We start from the raw sequence: 17,192 nt of genomic DNA on the forward strand, positions 1-17,192 counted from the left end.
TAGAAAAATCACCTCGCATAACGTTTATTGAGTTCAAACAGATATTTTTCACTAAAAAAGTTTTTGAAAATAATACTCAGTGATTCCTAAAATTATTTTTTTATTCGCAACTTTGGGGACCCCTGGAGCCCAAAAAATGGTCATTTTGGGTTAACTAACCACGGATTCGTATTTGGGACATTTATTACAACATTTTAAGAGTGTTTGAGTCGATAACTGTGCGGGGCCCAAAATATGGCCTTATCGGGACTCCTCCTTTCCATGAAATTTTACCCAATGAAGTTGGAAAGCTAAAATTCATTTTATGCCATGATTTCAACAAACTGGGTTGATTGGAAATTATTTTAGACTATTTTGAGGCCTCCAGCAACTTTTTTGCAAATCCCAATCATCAAAAAAATACCCCCAAAATAATCTGTCCAACTCAACTTCAGCACGTACATATAAACGCTATTGGTGCATATTAGTGACCTACTTGACAGCTGACACGTCATTTTTCCAAAACCGGTCACTGCCTTTCAGCGATTTCAGCTTGGAGAATTTGAAAAATTCAATGTGCCGTTTGAAGAAAGAAGGTTTTAGGCTGTTTAACGAATTTTTCGAAGCTCAAATGTATGACTTTTTGTATGACTATGCATTATATCATTCAATTCCCAAAGAGAGAAGTGATTTCAAATGAGTGACAAAATAGTATACCGTAATTTCAACGCGTGGAGTCGACTGAAAATAATTTCACACCGTTTTAGACCCTTCAAAATTTTTTTGAAAATTCCAATTTATATAGTACAGTCACTTTAGCAAAATTTTTAGTCGAACCTCGGAAAAATTAGGGGAAAGCTGAATTTCACATTATTTGTTTAGATTGGTCTCCAAAACAACCCATCAAAAATTGCACCCCGCAACTTGCCGGCTACCCCCGCAAGAGGTCATTAACCTTTGCCAATACAGGTTTTTCGGCTGTATCGCCGACATGAAGGGTCCGAGAGGGAAAATGTTCAAACAAAAATTATTCTACGCTAGATTTACTACCAGCATGACCAGTTCAGCTTTTCCCAAAGTTGCGATTTCACCCTTACCAAGGAGGGGGTGAAGTTGTCAATTTTATGAAAATTGTTTTTAAAAATGAAAATCGACAATTTGAAACGTGAACTCGATTCACAGTAGACCCGAAAATATTTTGACCAAAGTTGCACACTGCAATTTGTCTGCAAGCCCCGCAAAAGGTCATTAACCTTTGTCAATCTACGTTTTTCGGCTATGTTGCCAAAATGAAGGGTGGTCGGAGGGAAAAACCTGATTGAACCTAAAATTATCATATTTTCAATCTGCCAAATCGATTAGAAACTGTTTCAAACCATTTTGAACAGTTCTGGAGCCTCCAGCAGATTTTCGAAACTTGAAATTTCTACTAAATTTCTTCAAAAGCAGTTGGAAACCTAAAATTCATTCCGTAAACTAATTTCAACACGCTAGAGAGTCGACTGCAAGTAGATTTTAAGTCGTTTTGGAGCCTCCAGTGACTTTTTGGAAATTACTGGAGCCTCCAGCAGATATTTCAATGCTCGAAATTTCCATAAAAATTTACCGAGCAGAGTTGAAAACCCAAAGTTCACTCTGTACTCCAATTTTAATACGCTATCAAGTCGACTGCAGGTTGGTTCAAGTCATTTTGAAGTCCCCAGTGCACCGACTTTTCGAAAATTCCTAGAGCCTCCAACAGATTTCAGAAACTTAAAATTTCATAAGCAGTTGGAAAGCCAAAATTCACTCTGTAAACTAATTTTAATGCACTATGAAGTCGACTACCGGTAGATTTCAAGTCGTTGTGGAGCCTCCAGCGACTTTTTGGAAATTACCGGAGCCTCCAGTAGATTTTTTTTCAGTGCTCGAAATTTCCATGAAATTTTACCAAACAGAGACACCCCATTTTTGACATTATTCTGAGGTGGATGGCAGGCAGTTTCAATCCGTTTTGGAGCCTCCAGTCCAGCAGATTTTTAGAAACTGCTGCATCTTCTGTCCAATTTCGAAACAACAGTCACTTTCGACTCCCTCCCCTCCTTCACCCGTCTCACCGATTTTCCGTAGTTTGAAAGAAATTGATAACGCCAATTTTTTGAAAGTATGATCTTGGAAAAATTAAAATTCTTTTTCAAAAATTAATTTATTTGAAAACCTTTTTTTTTTTCAAAGTTGAAATCTTATCAAAAAATGACAGATGCACACCTAACTCTGAATTATACTTGAATCAAATCATTTTTAAAACGATTTGAGAAAAATAATTTAGATAATTCTACATTTTTGGTTTTTAATCATCTAATGTTTGGAAATGAGAAGTCAATTCATCATTTTTCAGTTTGAACATTTCAGTCATGAGTTCAAACTACTCATTTTTTTTTCATCTCAATGAATGATCTCTTTGGGCCTTTCATAGCTTACTATAGTCTGTCTATACGATCCGTGTATCTGTATAAGTACCTACTCAAAGCACACATATTCAAAAGACCACGAATTTCGCAAGCTTCCAGGAGGAAGAATGCCTCGAATAAGAAATAATGTTCGTAGGTATTTCGCGAGCCTATTAAATTTAATCCTTTAACAATACCACAAAGTAAATTGGAGACCACAAGCAATAAATTTCATTTATACGTCACATCAACACATCGTCGTCGTAGCCTACCACCGTCGTCTATTCAACAATCAAATTCACGTTTCGAATAAGCAGGTAGAGGCACCTACCAACATACAATAAATGAGGCATCTATCGTTATACAGTATGACACAGAAGTAGTGCCCGGTGGCTTTTATTTCTAAGTGGAAAGAGCTAGAGAGATGAATGAAGCGGCGTTGAGTAGGGAAAAATAAGGGCTTTCAAAAGCAACCTTGAAAATTTCAGGCCCACGCACAGGGTGTCCACAAATTGAAAAACCGGTTTGGTCAAAAAATTCAAACTGGTTTTTATTGGCGCAATGTATTCTACACAATGAGGCGACAAAAACGTGAAATGAATTTTTTGAAACCGGTTTGTTAATTTGCAACCAGTTAACAAAAAATACCCAAAAATTGTAGATAGAGAAAAAAGTTTGAAACAAAAGTTTTAGAGCGTGAAAAATTACACAATTCTGTCTAATCACATTTTGAAACCGGTTCATTGGTTCGCATTTAGCAACCAGTTTTTGACAATCACCTAAAAATTGAAGATAGAGAAAAATGCTTGAAACAAAAGTTGTAGAGCGTGAAAAATTGAACCATTTTCACTGATCGGATTTTGAAACCGGTTCTTTAATTTGCAACCAGTTATCAAAATTACCTAAAAATTGGAGATCGAGAAAAAAGCTTGAAACAAAAGTTGTAGAGCGTGAAAAATTACACAATTCTGTCTAATCACATTTTGAAACCGGTTCATTGGTTCGCATTTAGCAACCAGTTTTTGACAATCACCTAAAAATTGAAGACTGAGAAAAACGATTGAAATAAAAGTTGTAGAGCGTGAAGAATTGAACCATTTTTGCTGACCGGATTTTGAAAATGGCTAATTAACTTACAATCAGGTAACTTTTGATGGCTTGCTGCGACTTAATGAACAAGTTTCAAAATCTGATCAGCGAAAATGGTTCGATTTCTCACGCTCTACAACTTTTGTTTCAAGCATTTTTCTCTATCTTCAATTTTTAGGTGATTGTCAAAAACTGGTCGCTAAATGCGAACCAATGAACCGGTTTCAAAATGTGATTAGACAGAATTGTGTAATTTTTCACGCTCTACAACTTTTGTTTCAAGCTTTTTTCTCGATCTCCAATTTTTAGGTAATTTTGATAACTGGTTGCAAATTATAGAACCGGTTTTAAAATCCGATCAATGAAAATGGTTCAATTTTTCACGCTCTACAACTTTTGTTTCAAGCATTTTTCTCTATCTTCAATTTTTAGGTGATTGTCAAAAACTGGGTGATAAATGCGAACCAATGAACCGGTTTCAAAATGTGATTAGACAGAATTGTATAATTTTTCATGCTCTAAAACTTTTGTTTCAAACTTTTTTCTCTATCTACAATTTTTGGGTATTTTTTGTTAACTGGTAGCAAATTAAAGAACCGGTTTCAAAAAATTCATATCACGTTTTTGTCGCCTCAGTGTGTAGAATACATTGCGCCAATAAAAACCAGTTTGAATTTTTTGACCAAACCGGTTTTTCAATTTGTGGACACCCTGTGCATGGGCCTGAAATTTTCAAGGTTGCTTTTGAAAGCCCTTATTTTTCCCTACTCAACGCCGCTTCATTCATCTCTCTAGCTCTTTCCACTTAGAAATAAAAGCCACCGGGCACTACTTCTGTGTCATACTGTATAAAAAAAAAAAGTAGGCCAAGTATTTTCAAGATTGAATTATTATCTACCTATTGTAAATAATGATCGTGTATTCCAAACAGCGAAGAAAAATGAAAATACATCGCGAAGAAAATTTTTCGACGAAAAATAACAAACGTTCGGCGACAAGATCGAAATTTGTGGCAGTTCGGGCGAACTTTCAGTTCAAGTTTTTCTCCTCTGGCTGGTACGCAACATTGTTGTAACTTGGCAAAAGCAATAAAGCGACTAAATGCCAAAGCCATTGATGGCTGGTAAGGCTTAAAGAATTAATTAGAATGGCGATTGTTTTTTATTCGAATTAGTATTGTACCAATTAGAGACCGAACGCGTCGGTTTCTTTGACATTGACAAGGGTCTGTGCCCCTACAAATGTACCAAGATTTATATACCTTCCTATATAGGTACTGACTGTAGTGTATACGAATTCGAAGCGTATGCTCGCGAGTTAATGTAGTCGTACCTACTTATTGTACGTTGTACATCCAACAGCTGCGTATAACATTTTCTCCTTTACGTATGCTTTTAATGTTTAAAGATGATTTTGATTTTATACTTCATACGTATAGAATATTGAAAAAAAATATAGGGATAAAAATGAGATCGTTTTGAAGTACGAGATACCCATTTACCGTGTATAAAGCAGAATATTGCGGGAAAAAGTAGCAAAATTACAAAAATTGTTTCTTCTATTGACCTATGGAATTGCTATGGGGGATTTTTTTTCGCCAATATTTCAATTTCCAACGTTTAATCTACGTTAAGATATTTTTTCTCATTTCAAACATATGATCGGTAAACATTACGATGTATCATATTCATTTCACTCGTATACGAGCTCGTCTCAGTGTGCCACGTTATGCGTTCTCTAGTAAATAAAGGGACGATCCGCAACGTTTTTCAGACTCGAACGATATTCAGAAATTTCGCTGTCACTGGTGAAATATATTTAAACAGTCGACGAAATTTATCAAGAAAATCGCGTATAATAAGAAACTCGTACTCGTATTATCCCATAGAGCTACTTCTTCGTCGCTGGATGCTTTTCATGTTATACTCGGCTAACATGGCAGTGGCACACTATGGAAAATTTTGTGTGCTCAGTCTGCGTAGTACGACGACGAGTATATGTATATAAAGAAAATGATTAATCGAGATAAAAAGTTTCCTTTTTTTTCGCCCTCTTGGCTCTTGTGACTCCGCTTCATCGTTTCTTGTACCACCATAATCCCCTCAAATCAGAAACTTATTCTATAATCTTTCACAGAGCGGATTACTTTTTAAAACAGGAATTTAAACGCGCCAAAACGATACGCCGGCGTACATATCAGAAAGTTTGTTTGTTTTAGCTCGATAACGCACATTTACGCACACCCTCCTCCCCATGCTCGGCTTCTTTCTGTGCCACGTTCTTTTTAATGATCACCCAAATAATAAAGCTTTATTCTTTGACTCGTGATACAATTGTATTCTCGTGTACTGGAGGGATGAAGAGAATCTCTTTCTCTTATATTCTGTTGATTCAATTAGTAGATCGTGGAATATAAGTTTCATTTCGCGATGCCATAACACCACCGGAGGCGGACTGAGCTTTAATTAATAAACCTGCTTAGCTTGGTTAATCACCGCGTGCTATGCCGAGTTTAAATTAACATTAGCGTAAGGTAATATTTGCTTAATTTTGGGGTTTCTTTTTGTCGTATTATTCGTCGTCGTCGTCGTATCAAATCCGATTAAATCTTTTCGCTTTGAGAGATTCTTCGCTGTAAGATAACGTAGCGGATGGAAATGTGTCTGAGAATAGAGACACGATTTGAGATATTTTGAACGAGATTTGTGCTTTGGATCTTACTGATGTGTGAATAGGTTGTGATGAGGATTTCTCAACGTTGAGTTGAGTTGACTGAAAAAGTAATTCGTCGAGATCCATTCTCCATTCGTTGTGTGGTTGCTGTTGGAAGAGGGGGGGGGGGTACTAGTGAAAATTCAGGAACTCCAAAGAACGAGGCCCAGCATATTGTATTTTAGAATTTGGTATGGTAAACTAAAAAAAAAGTAAAATAATGGCTAAAAATGAAAAAAAAATCAAGAACTCCGCAATTTTATTCCAAGCAAAAAAATACCCTACCCATGAACTGAGATCTGGGAAATGATGGTCTTGCAAAATTCATATGGGAAAATTCAGGTGAAAAAATATCTCAAGATACTTTTGAAAATCAACTTTTCCTCTCACCATCCCTCATCTCCGATTCCCTACTGTTGATTTTTCGCCTGATATCAAACAGATAGTGAAATCAGTTAATTTTGGCAGTTCTGACTGAAAAGTAGTGGAAATGGTAGGTATTATTTCAACTTCGACTACGACGTCTGGAACTCTGTCTTTTTCACTACTTGACTTGAGGATTTTCAAAAGCTCAAAGTGTATGCTTCGCTTTGCTCTGGTCAAATTCTCTTTTGTATTCTAGAATTTGAATTTCTGAAAAAATAGTTCCAATTTGAATGCTGTCGAGAGCTGAAAAAATGAACTTTTCGCATCAGCAAGCCCAACGGTTTTTTGTTCCACAATTACTCGTATTAGAAAATGGGTGTGATTTAATACCACGACAAAAAAGGGCGTCAGCACGACAAGCATAGGCACTTTCACGGCAGAAAAATCATTACCACGACTAAATAGTCCAGTCATTTTAGCAAAATTTTTAGTCGAACCTCGAAAAAATTGGGGGCAAGCTGAATTTCACATTATTTGTTCAGATTGGTCTATAAAATAACCCATCAAAAGTTGCACCCCGCAACTTGACCGCTACCCTCGCAAGTGGTCATTAACCTTTGCCGAAACATGTTTTTCGGCTTTATCGCCGAAATGAAGGGTCCGAGAGGGAAAAATGTTGAAATAAATATTATTCTACGTTAAATTTCCTATTACCATGACCAGTTCAGTTTTTCCCAAAATGGCGATTTCACCCTTACTAAGGAGGGGGTAAAGTTGTCAATTTTATGAAAATTGTTTTAAAAAATGAAAATCGACCATTTAGAACGTGAACTCGATTCACGGTACACCTGAAAATATTTTGACCACATTTGCACACCGCAACCGGTATGCTACCCCCGCAAGAGGTCATTAACCTTTGTCAATCTACGTTTTTTTGGCTATATCGCCGAATGAAGGGTCGGAGGAAAAAAGTTATTGGACTAAAATTATTCTACGACAAATTTCCTATAAGCATGACCAGTTCAGTTGAAATATACATATTTTTCGATTTTTGGTGAATTTTTGAAAATATAATTTAGGCCAAAAATGAGAAAAAAAAATCAAAATTTTACCAAATTGAGATAAAAAGCTGAAATTTGGGACATACCATTTTCGACCTGCCAAATCGGTTGGAAACTATTTCAAACCGTTTTGAACAGTTCTGAAGCCTCCAGCACATTTTCGAAACTTGAAATTCCCACAAAATTTATTCAAATGAAGTTGGAAAGCGGAAATTCACGCTGCAATCCAATTTATACACGCTATTAAGTCGACTTCTGGTGGGTTTGAGTCATGCAACCTTTTGAAAATTCTTGGAGCCTCCAGTAGATTTTTGAAACTTGCAATTTCCACAAAGAGCTAAAATTTATTCTGTAAACTGATTTTAATACGCTAGGGAGTCGACTGCAAGTGGATTTCAAGTCGATTTGGAGCCTCCAGCAGATATTTCAATGCTCGAAATTTCTATAAAAATTAACCAGACAGAGTTGGAAATCCAAAATTTACAGTATATTCCAATTTCAATACGTTATCAAGTCGACTGCCGGTTTTGGTTCAAGTCATTTTGGCGCCTCCAGCGACATTTCGAAAATTCCTAGAGCCTCCAACAGATTTTAGAACCTTGAAATTTCATAAGAAGCAGTTGGAAAACTGAAATTCACTCTGTAAACTAATTTCAATACGCTATAAAGTCGACTACCGGTAGATTTCAAGTCGTTTTATAGCCTCCAGCAATTTTTGGGTAACTAATTATCGAAGCCTCCAGCAGATTTTTCAATGCTCGAAATCGCCATAAAATTTTACTCAACAGAGACACCCCATTTTTAACATTATTTTGAGGTGGGTCACAGGCAGTTTCAATCCATTTTGAAGTCTCCAGCAGATTTTTAGAAACTTCTCTTTTTCAAAAAATTCCACAAAGTCTATCCCAATTAACTTTCGGCTTTCAAACTCCATTTGATGAAATTTTGTAGAAATTGCAAGTTTCAAAAATCTACTGGAGGCTCCAAGAATTTTCAAAAGGTTGCTTGACTCAAACACACTAGAAGTCGACTCTTAATAGCGTGTATAAATTGGATTGTAGCGTGAATTTTCGCTTTCCAACTTCATTTGATTACATTTTGTGGGAATTTCTAGTTTCGAAAATGTGCTGGAGGCTCCAGAACTGCTCAAAACGGTTTGAAATAGTTTCCAACCGATTTGGCAGGTCGAAAATAGGGTATGTCCCAAATTTCAGCTTTTTATCTCAATTTGGTAAAATTTTGATTTTTTTCTCTTTTTTGACTATAAATTTTGCTAAAATGACTGGACTATAAATTGGAAATTCCCGACAATAAAGAGCTTACCCCGACATAAAAGGTACTCCAACGACAACATAATGTATCAAACGACGAATTAAAAAATTCACGACATTTTATTACTTTCAACTGCTATATAAGGCAATGCACGACAAAATTTTTCTATCAAAAACAGGCATTTCACCGACAAAAATGAATGTTTGAAAAATATAAAAATTACATAGAAAAATATACAAAGAAACGAAGTTTCTACATATATTAAACAAATTTCTGTTTAGTGTTTATAAAAGTAAAGCTTTCGTCGACTTCGTTGGACGGTCCCTCTTCCTCTGTTGACCTAAGGGGATACATTTCGCAACTGTCATAAATAAGGCCATGCATGACAAAGTTTTTCTGTCAAAAGAGATATTTTACCGACAGAAATAAACGTTGAAAGAAATATTAAAACTATATCAAAAAATAAAATGAATTGGGTATGTAAAAATTTGCTGTTTATAGAAGTAATGTTTTGTGGACTTTGATGGGCGACCCTTCTTCCTCTTTTGACCTCAGAGACAAAGCGAAAGGGGGCTAAGGAGCGACAGTTTGCCTCCTTCGGTTTCGCGAAAGCATGAAAAACTTTGGAAATTGTGAGAAATTCAAGAAAGTTAGGAGAATACAAAAATTCCAGCAATATTTTAGTTTCAGTTTTCAAAAATTCAAATGTTTTACATAATCCTGTATTTAATTATCGTTTATTTGCCGACAAAATCGTCGATTCATCCTCAAAATTCTCATTTTTCTCTAAAGCTTTTGCTCTCGCTTCGCTTAGGCCAATTTGGTTCTCTTCTACTGAGTTACAATTTCACTCAAATTTTTTTGAAAGAAACCCTCTGTTGATTATTTGTCAAAATTTGCACAAAATATAATTGTAATTGAACTGAAAATGTTCTGTCGTGTATGAGATTATTTTGTCGTGAATACTGCTTATCTCGTTATTAAATCGTAGTCGTTCATAAAATACTTTATTGTCGGGCGTCATCTGGCGTGGAACTTCATCATTGTTCGTCGTTCATTTATCTTTTATGAATGGAAAAAATACTTGTCGTGATGACGCCCTTTTTTGTCGTGCAAAAAATATTTCCCCTTTAAAAAAAAAAAAATAATTTCAGAATTTTTGGCTCAAGATTTACACATAATATGTACCTACCTCTACTACCTACACATGTAATTTTGTATAGTTCAAATTAATTTGGAATGTTGAAAAGTTATGGAAATGAAATCTCGTCTCTTGTGAATATTCTATTCCAACACATAATATTTTCAAAATATTATTTTACCTGTGTCGGAATAAAAAATCAAAATTAAAAACAAGGCGAGTATTTTTATTCGAGTTAAATATCTATTTTAAAAAGAATTCGTTTTTGTTTTGAGAATATTTAGAGCGGAAAAAATCTTGGTCCTTGATTCTCTGATTGAACTCATTTTCAATCGGGTACCCCTCAATTAACCCAACAGCGCAATTTTTCAGACTTTGAGCACAGTGTTTTATTTTATTTTTTTTTCATTATCGTGATAGCGAATAGATGAGTGGAGTCTGGCGTGGTCTGGCACATATTTGTACATGATATTCCTAAACCTTATAAATAAAATTGCGGTTGGTATTTGCATGAAAATCCTCTCGCGGCGACTTTGGAAGTTTAACGAAGAAAGCGTACCTATTTTTTTCATCGAGGTGCTCTTCGTATACGTACATATATGTACAAATACATCATGTTACGCTATACTTTTCCACTATACTCGTGTATGGGAACTTGCATAAAAGCATATTTCTTCGCGATCCAACTCAAACAAAATTTTGGCGGTTTCTTTGATCGTTTTCGTTAGTGCAAACAACAGATGATGCTGGTTTTAATGAAATGTATGAAAGCGAAGTTTTAGACGCATGTTTGCTAATCCCACATCCCATACATGCTCTGGAATCGCTGAAATTTCACGAATATATGAAATTTACTTTTACTCGAAATACATAATAACGAGCATGATGAATTTTTTTTCTTCAGTGGCTTTTTGTACCTGTTGCTACACGAGTTTCACTATCGAAGGTGTGTGTGCTCGGTGTGTTTTTTTTAGCTGTCTGTTTCGATTCATTGAACTATGAGTATAACGAGGAAGAGCTTTTCTTTCGGTCGAGGGTTTTCTTTCAGCTTACTACGATGAAATTCTCAACGGGAAACTTTTCGATAATTATAATAATTACGAGACTAAAATATCGATAGTTTTGACGGCGAGAGGTTTTAAATACCGCGTCGAAGGTTCATTTAAGTGGACTTATAAAACGATGGAAATAGGTACAGAGAAGGGTAATAAGTCATCGAAGGAGTCGTTCAACACGACGTTGAAACATTTCAACGTGCCGCGGTTTTCAATTCGCAAGTTTTATTCGATTTTAAATACTATCCATCGACGTTTCGGTAATGAATAATAATTATATCGTCCGAACCGAATACCTACCTATTAAAATACGGGCTCAAAACAAACCGCACTAGACAGACTACAGGGACCAATACACATCATCGGACAACACAGCTTCATCAAAGTTAATGTGAAACGATATCGCTATATTATAAAGGGGGAATGGGATCCCTTTTTGTACATATGTGACGGAGTCAACCAATCCACCCACAATCCACATAAACAAAAACCCAAACCAGAACTATATTAAAATTGACATTTATAGGTTATCGATCTAACGCGGCTCCTACCGCAAATTCTTTTAATAAAGATAATGCAGCAGCTTTTTCAATAACGCGTAAGAAAAGGGCAAAAAACTTCAAACGGGATGTTTTGAAAGTAGGGGGATTTCCAGTTCCACCAAACGACCACGGTTCTATTGTGATGCTGTCTTTAAACTTTACTAAAAGGATATCCAAAGAAGTCGACTTGTACTTGAAATTCTTTTTCTCGACTTTTTCCAACCTTTGTGGAATTCTCGTCGAATCATTCTAATAAAGAAGTTTGCCCGAGCCGAGTTATGTACTTCGGGAGTAATTTCACCTCCCACCCCCTCGGTGAACTCGTTCGTCGTCGGGATTTTTCACACCAAAAAATGAATTATTATAGTTTTTCAACGAACCGTGCTCGAATTTACATGATCAAAGCTTTGTTTAGGTAGTACAGCTTTGCTGTATGTTTCAATGGGTAGACTATTTTTATTATTATTTTTTTTTTACGAATAAAAACTTGTAATTTTTCTACACAGCATTGATAAAAATCGTGGCATAGTTCAAAGGTATGTACCTATTATAGGAATGCGATAAATGGAGTTTATGTACTTGAAAAAAAAATCTCGAGCTTTTAAAATAATTACTCTCTTTTTAAAAAATTTTCAAAAAAAGTACCTACAGTGATTTCGTCTCGGGATTTTTCCAGTATTATGTATCTCTCGACCTTTGTAAGCATTTTTTTTATTATGGTCGGTCTTAATTAGATGTAATGGTCGTTTATCTTGTAGTGAAAAGTCAGTAACGAATCAAATGTAAAGTGAATTGGTCTAATTGAACATATTCTTTTTCTTTGACATGGGGACTCAAGTAGGTTACCATTGGGTGCCAATTTTTGAATTTATTATAAATAAATCAAACCTTCATCATTATCAATTCAAATTATAGTGAAATCTGCGTTATGATGCTGTTCAACAGACCGAGCAAGCAAAGGCACTCGTTGGCTTCGCGTAAAAAACCAAATCTCGGTTGAAACGCTGAAAATGTTTTTGGCACCGTTAAAAGGGATCCATTAGTGACTAAGAATCTGTCGAAGAGACGAAGTGGGCAACTGGGCGGGGAGGGGGGAGTGGTAGATCTTCAAATCGTTCTAGATTGGTGATGTTTTTGGGAAAGCGACTAATTTTTTCACGTTTTATAATGCATTTGACCAAGGTCGGCTTTGTTAAGTTACTCAATTTCCTACTTTGAAATAGATTCAAAGTTCAGACGGATAATGCTCGCAGAATTCCCTCCCTTTCCATTTCTGAAAAATCTGGAAAAACCGAAGTGTTTCGGTACCTGAAAAAGACTGAGAATGGCAGTCATTCAAGACCAAAAATGTAGTAATAAGCTCAATTTTTCTTAGAACAAAGGAAAAATAAGGCTCATATACAACCTATCGCATGATTCCGAGATTAGGGACTGGGCCAATCACAAAATGTTGTTGAAAATTTATTGCTGTCCAAAATTGTGAGTTTTTGGGTCTGAAGGTACAAGATTATTGCGTTTTCATCACTTTTCAATGAAAAAGTCTCATCTACCTAAATCACGATGTATTACATATTTTATTATTTTTTATATTTTTGTCAAGATCCTAATTTTTTACTCGTACATCACTTTGATTGAAAATTTCGATTATTTTTTTTATAAAACCGCTGTAAAGTGATAATTTTTCTAGAATGTTATAATAGACATGCTTTTTGAGAAAAATCCAAAAGTTGACATTTTGTGCAAGTCTAAGAAAATGAGAAACTGAAAAAAAGAAAGTGGTTGATAGATGAAAAGTAGTGATTTTAAAAATGGGTCGTGAAAGTAGCTATATAAAGTAGGTAGTGAATTTAGTCAAAAAGTTAAAGTAAAAAAAAAAAAAAATGGAAAAATCCAGTTGCAACAAAACCCTTCAAATTATTGAAAAAAAGATGATTTTTGATGAAATTGAAAAATACTTTGTAGGTGTACAGATTTTCTTTTAATTTCAATTTTTTTGTTGAATACTTTCCTGAATTGAATTGAATTGAATAAATCTTTATTTATAGTCCGGCATATGGCAATAGGAGTAATTGCACCACCCACCCCGCCGATCCTCCGGGACAACTTTTTTCTTAAAGGGGACATTGCAAGGAACATTTTAAAGCAAACTTGTCCAAAAAAAAAGTTGGCCTTACTTACAAAATGGCGGCCATTTTGTAAGTAGAATCTGGACCTTGTAGCGTCCACAGTTTGTTTACAAATTTTTTTTACATAAATAATATAGTGACTCAAAAGAGCAAAATGTATAAACCACAGATAGACAATCAGATACCAATTGAAAAAATGATTTTTTTTGTGTGGCAGGGGGGGGGGGGTGAATGAGTGGAGAGCTTTCTGAAAATTTGGTTGAATAAATATGATGAAAAAAGAACTGAAAAAATAGTGATTAAAAAAATTCAAGATACCATGCCAGAAGAAAGGGGTGAAGAAAGCGGCGAATTTGCGCACCATCGTCGCCCCCATTTATAAATATGTACTTTATAATTTTGATCTTATCCGAAGATGTTCGGGTAGTTCTGAAAAAATTTTAAAATGCTCAGCTCATAAGTTTTCAGCCTTTGAGCATTTTTGGAGCAAAATACAGCCCATTTACTTTCTGCTAAATGTGTGTATGTGTGTGTGATAATTTCAATAAGAATAAACGATGAAATTCAATCGAGACGCATTAGTAACAAAAAACACAATGCACCATGTTTTACGAAACTATTCCGAATTAATTAATACATATAACTACGTATGTGCAATAATTAAAGAAGTTGTTATAAACGACTCGAGAAAAGAGGCACATCTTACGCATTAAGCACTATACGAGTATGTACCTACTAGGAATAGTAGGAACAGAAGTACTTATTCAAGTTCTCAACGAGAAGTTATGTGTCTACATGTGCATTTGAGTTGTCGTGTAGGGTGCATTAAATCCTTATAAATCATCATATTTCATAAAAATAATGTTGTATTTAAAAATAGTTTTGTTCGTTGTAATGATACATGACGCCGCGCGCGGTTTCGTATACGTTGAACTTGTGTAGGAATTTCGTATAGCATTGAAGTTTAATACACCTCTAGTCATCTACCGTGTGTCTAAAAAAATTCTCACTCTGGTACCTTTTACGTCGTTTCACTTACATTAAATCTCAATGAAGATGTGGTGAAAAGATTTCCCGCGTGGGTTGATCGGTTGAACTATTTTAGACTCATTCGTAGTGTGTTTGAAGCACACGGCTCTTGTCTCTTTTAGAAATAATCTCGACCGATAGAAAAAACAAAACTAATGAGGAAATTTTATAATGAAAAGGCTCAATTCGAAGACTGATGAGGTTCTAAAATAAATATTGCGTAATCGTGATAGAATAAAAAGGTAATTGAAGTTATGTTAGATTAGATATGAGTACGAGTACTTATTTTTGTATTCGACTTGAAAGCTAATTAATTAGATGCATTGAACGTGAGTATCAATGTAATTAGTATGAATTTAGGGGAACGAAAGATGGAATGGATATGATACGTTTTTGGAAGCTTTTAGATAAGAAACGTGTTGTGAGGTTATCTGCCTTTAAGAAGTGATGGGGCGGGGCGCGGAAGATAACATTACGATAAGACAACTGAAGTTTTGTTAACAAGTTAGGTAGTCAGATAAGATTCGTTTTCGTTCGTATATGAGTTGTAATTTGAGTCGAGTTTCGCTCTCAGTGGCCGTCTTTCGTGTTTACTGGTTGAAAAAGTCGAGTGTTGTTCGGAGATGTAGGTCTTATTCCATCGGATTTCTAGGCCTTCGACTACTAAAATTGGTGGATTGAAGTGTCTTGGCCGTTTTTCGCGTTTACTGGATACTGGTCGAAAAAGTCTACTCTGTTGTTCGGAAAAGTAGGACTTATTCCATCGGATTTCTAGGCCTTCGACTACTAAAATTGGTGGATTGAAGTGTCTTGGCCGTTTTTCGCGTTTACTGGATACTGGTCGAGAAAGTCTACTGTTGTTCGGAAAAGTAGGACTTATTCCATCGGATTTCTAGTCCTTCGACTAGATACTAAAATTAGCAAATTGAAGACGTGTAAAATCAACTGATTCAAATCGTATTTCAGTCTTCTTTCGGGTAAGTTTGAATTTATATTGATTCACGTATATGATAATAAGTGAGAATTAATTCTGATTGAGAATCCTTTTGAATTCCCTGAAACATTTCGTTCGTTTTGTTACGGTTTTAGTAGTGACCCATGTCACTAATCCAATCTACTTCGAGTCATGTTTGCATCTCCTCTACATTTGAATCTTCATAGGTAGTGATTTATAAAATATTCGTGCTGTTTACTCCTCTATTTTACATCTAAAATCGAAATCCTTCTCAAATTCATTTTTCTTGTACACAAAGTAAATAAAAACGACCTTCAAATACCAGCAATGAGCAAAGACCTAGACCACGCTCAGAAATGGCGAAGAAACGCCTGACCTTCCAGCAAACGAGGAAAGATTCTGTGAGAGAAAAATCGTTCTTATTTCACCCTCGAACGAACCAAGTGTTTTGGAATTGTTATTAAACAACTGTACATATTTACGACTTCGTGTTATCTTATTACGTACGTCTAACGTTTTTGTTAAGTTTACCCTGAGTAAGTAAAACATTTGCAAAAAGTAGGTAGATTTTAGTCTGGATAAAATATCGTACACGTAATGAAAACAATGCAACTATGTAAGTATTCTGTACAATGTTTCTTATCGAAATTATTGTTCGGGTGGAATAATTTCTAAATTTCTAAATGAATTATGACAGTATCCGGATGTAGGTATTATAAGATTCTTTATCGAAGTATTTTTCTGTTCAATGTATTCTTACGTTAGATAGATTAACATTCTTTCTTACAGTTAATTCGCTCAGTGTAGGAGGGCTTTGAAATTAATTCGTTCTGACATTTTATACCTCGAGATAACGTTTCGAGAAAATTCCCGATACTTTGTTTTATTAATCTGCTGTTGTTTTTTCTTCTTCGGTGAACTCGTCGGTTGTAATGGCAGTTTTAATTTACTTGCTTCTATTTTTTTCTTTTTTTTTCATGATAAAATATTGTAACTGCCTAATTTTTTAGAGATTTAATTGCTTTTATCGGAGCAAAGGTTGGTGAATTTGATAATGTGAAGTGATTTTAGAAAATGTGGAAAAACTTGGTTGATAGGTAGCGTTATATGCATGTAGTCAGGAGTAGGGAGAGGGATCACGTGATCTGAGTTTACTTCTGATATTTAAGAGGCTTAGGTATTCATCACCTGCCTTCATTTTGAATTCACATCTGTAAGAATATGATTTCATTTTTAATCAAATTATTTTCAGAGTATTTCATCAGGCTTATAGAGTATGTAGGTAGGTACTTGTATTTTAGTGCTAGTCTCAATTTGATTGGACGAATCGACTCTTCTGTTCTGATTGTTTTCTGTGAACTTACCTGAAACAAAACAAAAATAAGGAAATTAAGAATCGTACTGATTCAACAACATTTAGTAATACATAAGACAAT

The 17,192-nt window shown here is 35.2% G+C and overlaps 1 protein-coding gene and 1 long non-coding RNA gene across 3 annotated transcripts in view; one reads left to right on the forward strand and one right to left on the reverse strand.

Moving 5' to 3' along the window:
* Positions 1 to 17,192, reverse strand: part of LOC135839312 (uncharacterized) — a 226,154-nt gene that overhangs the window by 156,891 nt on the left and 52,071 nt on the right. The window lies entirely within an intron of this gene.
* Positions 15,347 to 17,192, forward strand: part of LOC135839316 (uncharacterized) — a 143,261-nt gene continuing 141,415 nt past the window's right edge. Inside the window, exon 1 of the long non-coding RNA XR_010557573.1 lies at positions 15,347 to 15,778. This is a non-coding gene — a long non-coding RNA (uncharacterized LOC135839316). The remainder of the gene's footprint in view (positions 15,779 to 17,192) is intronic.

The sequence above is a fragment of the Planococcus citri genome, chromosome 3 (assembly GCF_950023065.1).
Source record: "Planococcus citri chromosome 3, ihPlaCitr1.1, whole genome shotgun sequence".
Taxonomy (NCBI): domain Eukaryota; kingdom Metazoa; phylum Arthropoda; class Insecta; order Hemiptera; family Pseudococcidae; genus Planococcus; species Planococcus citri.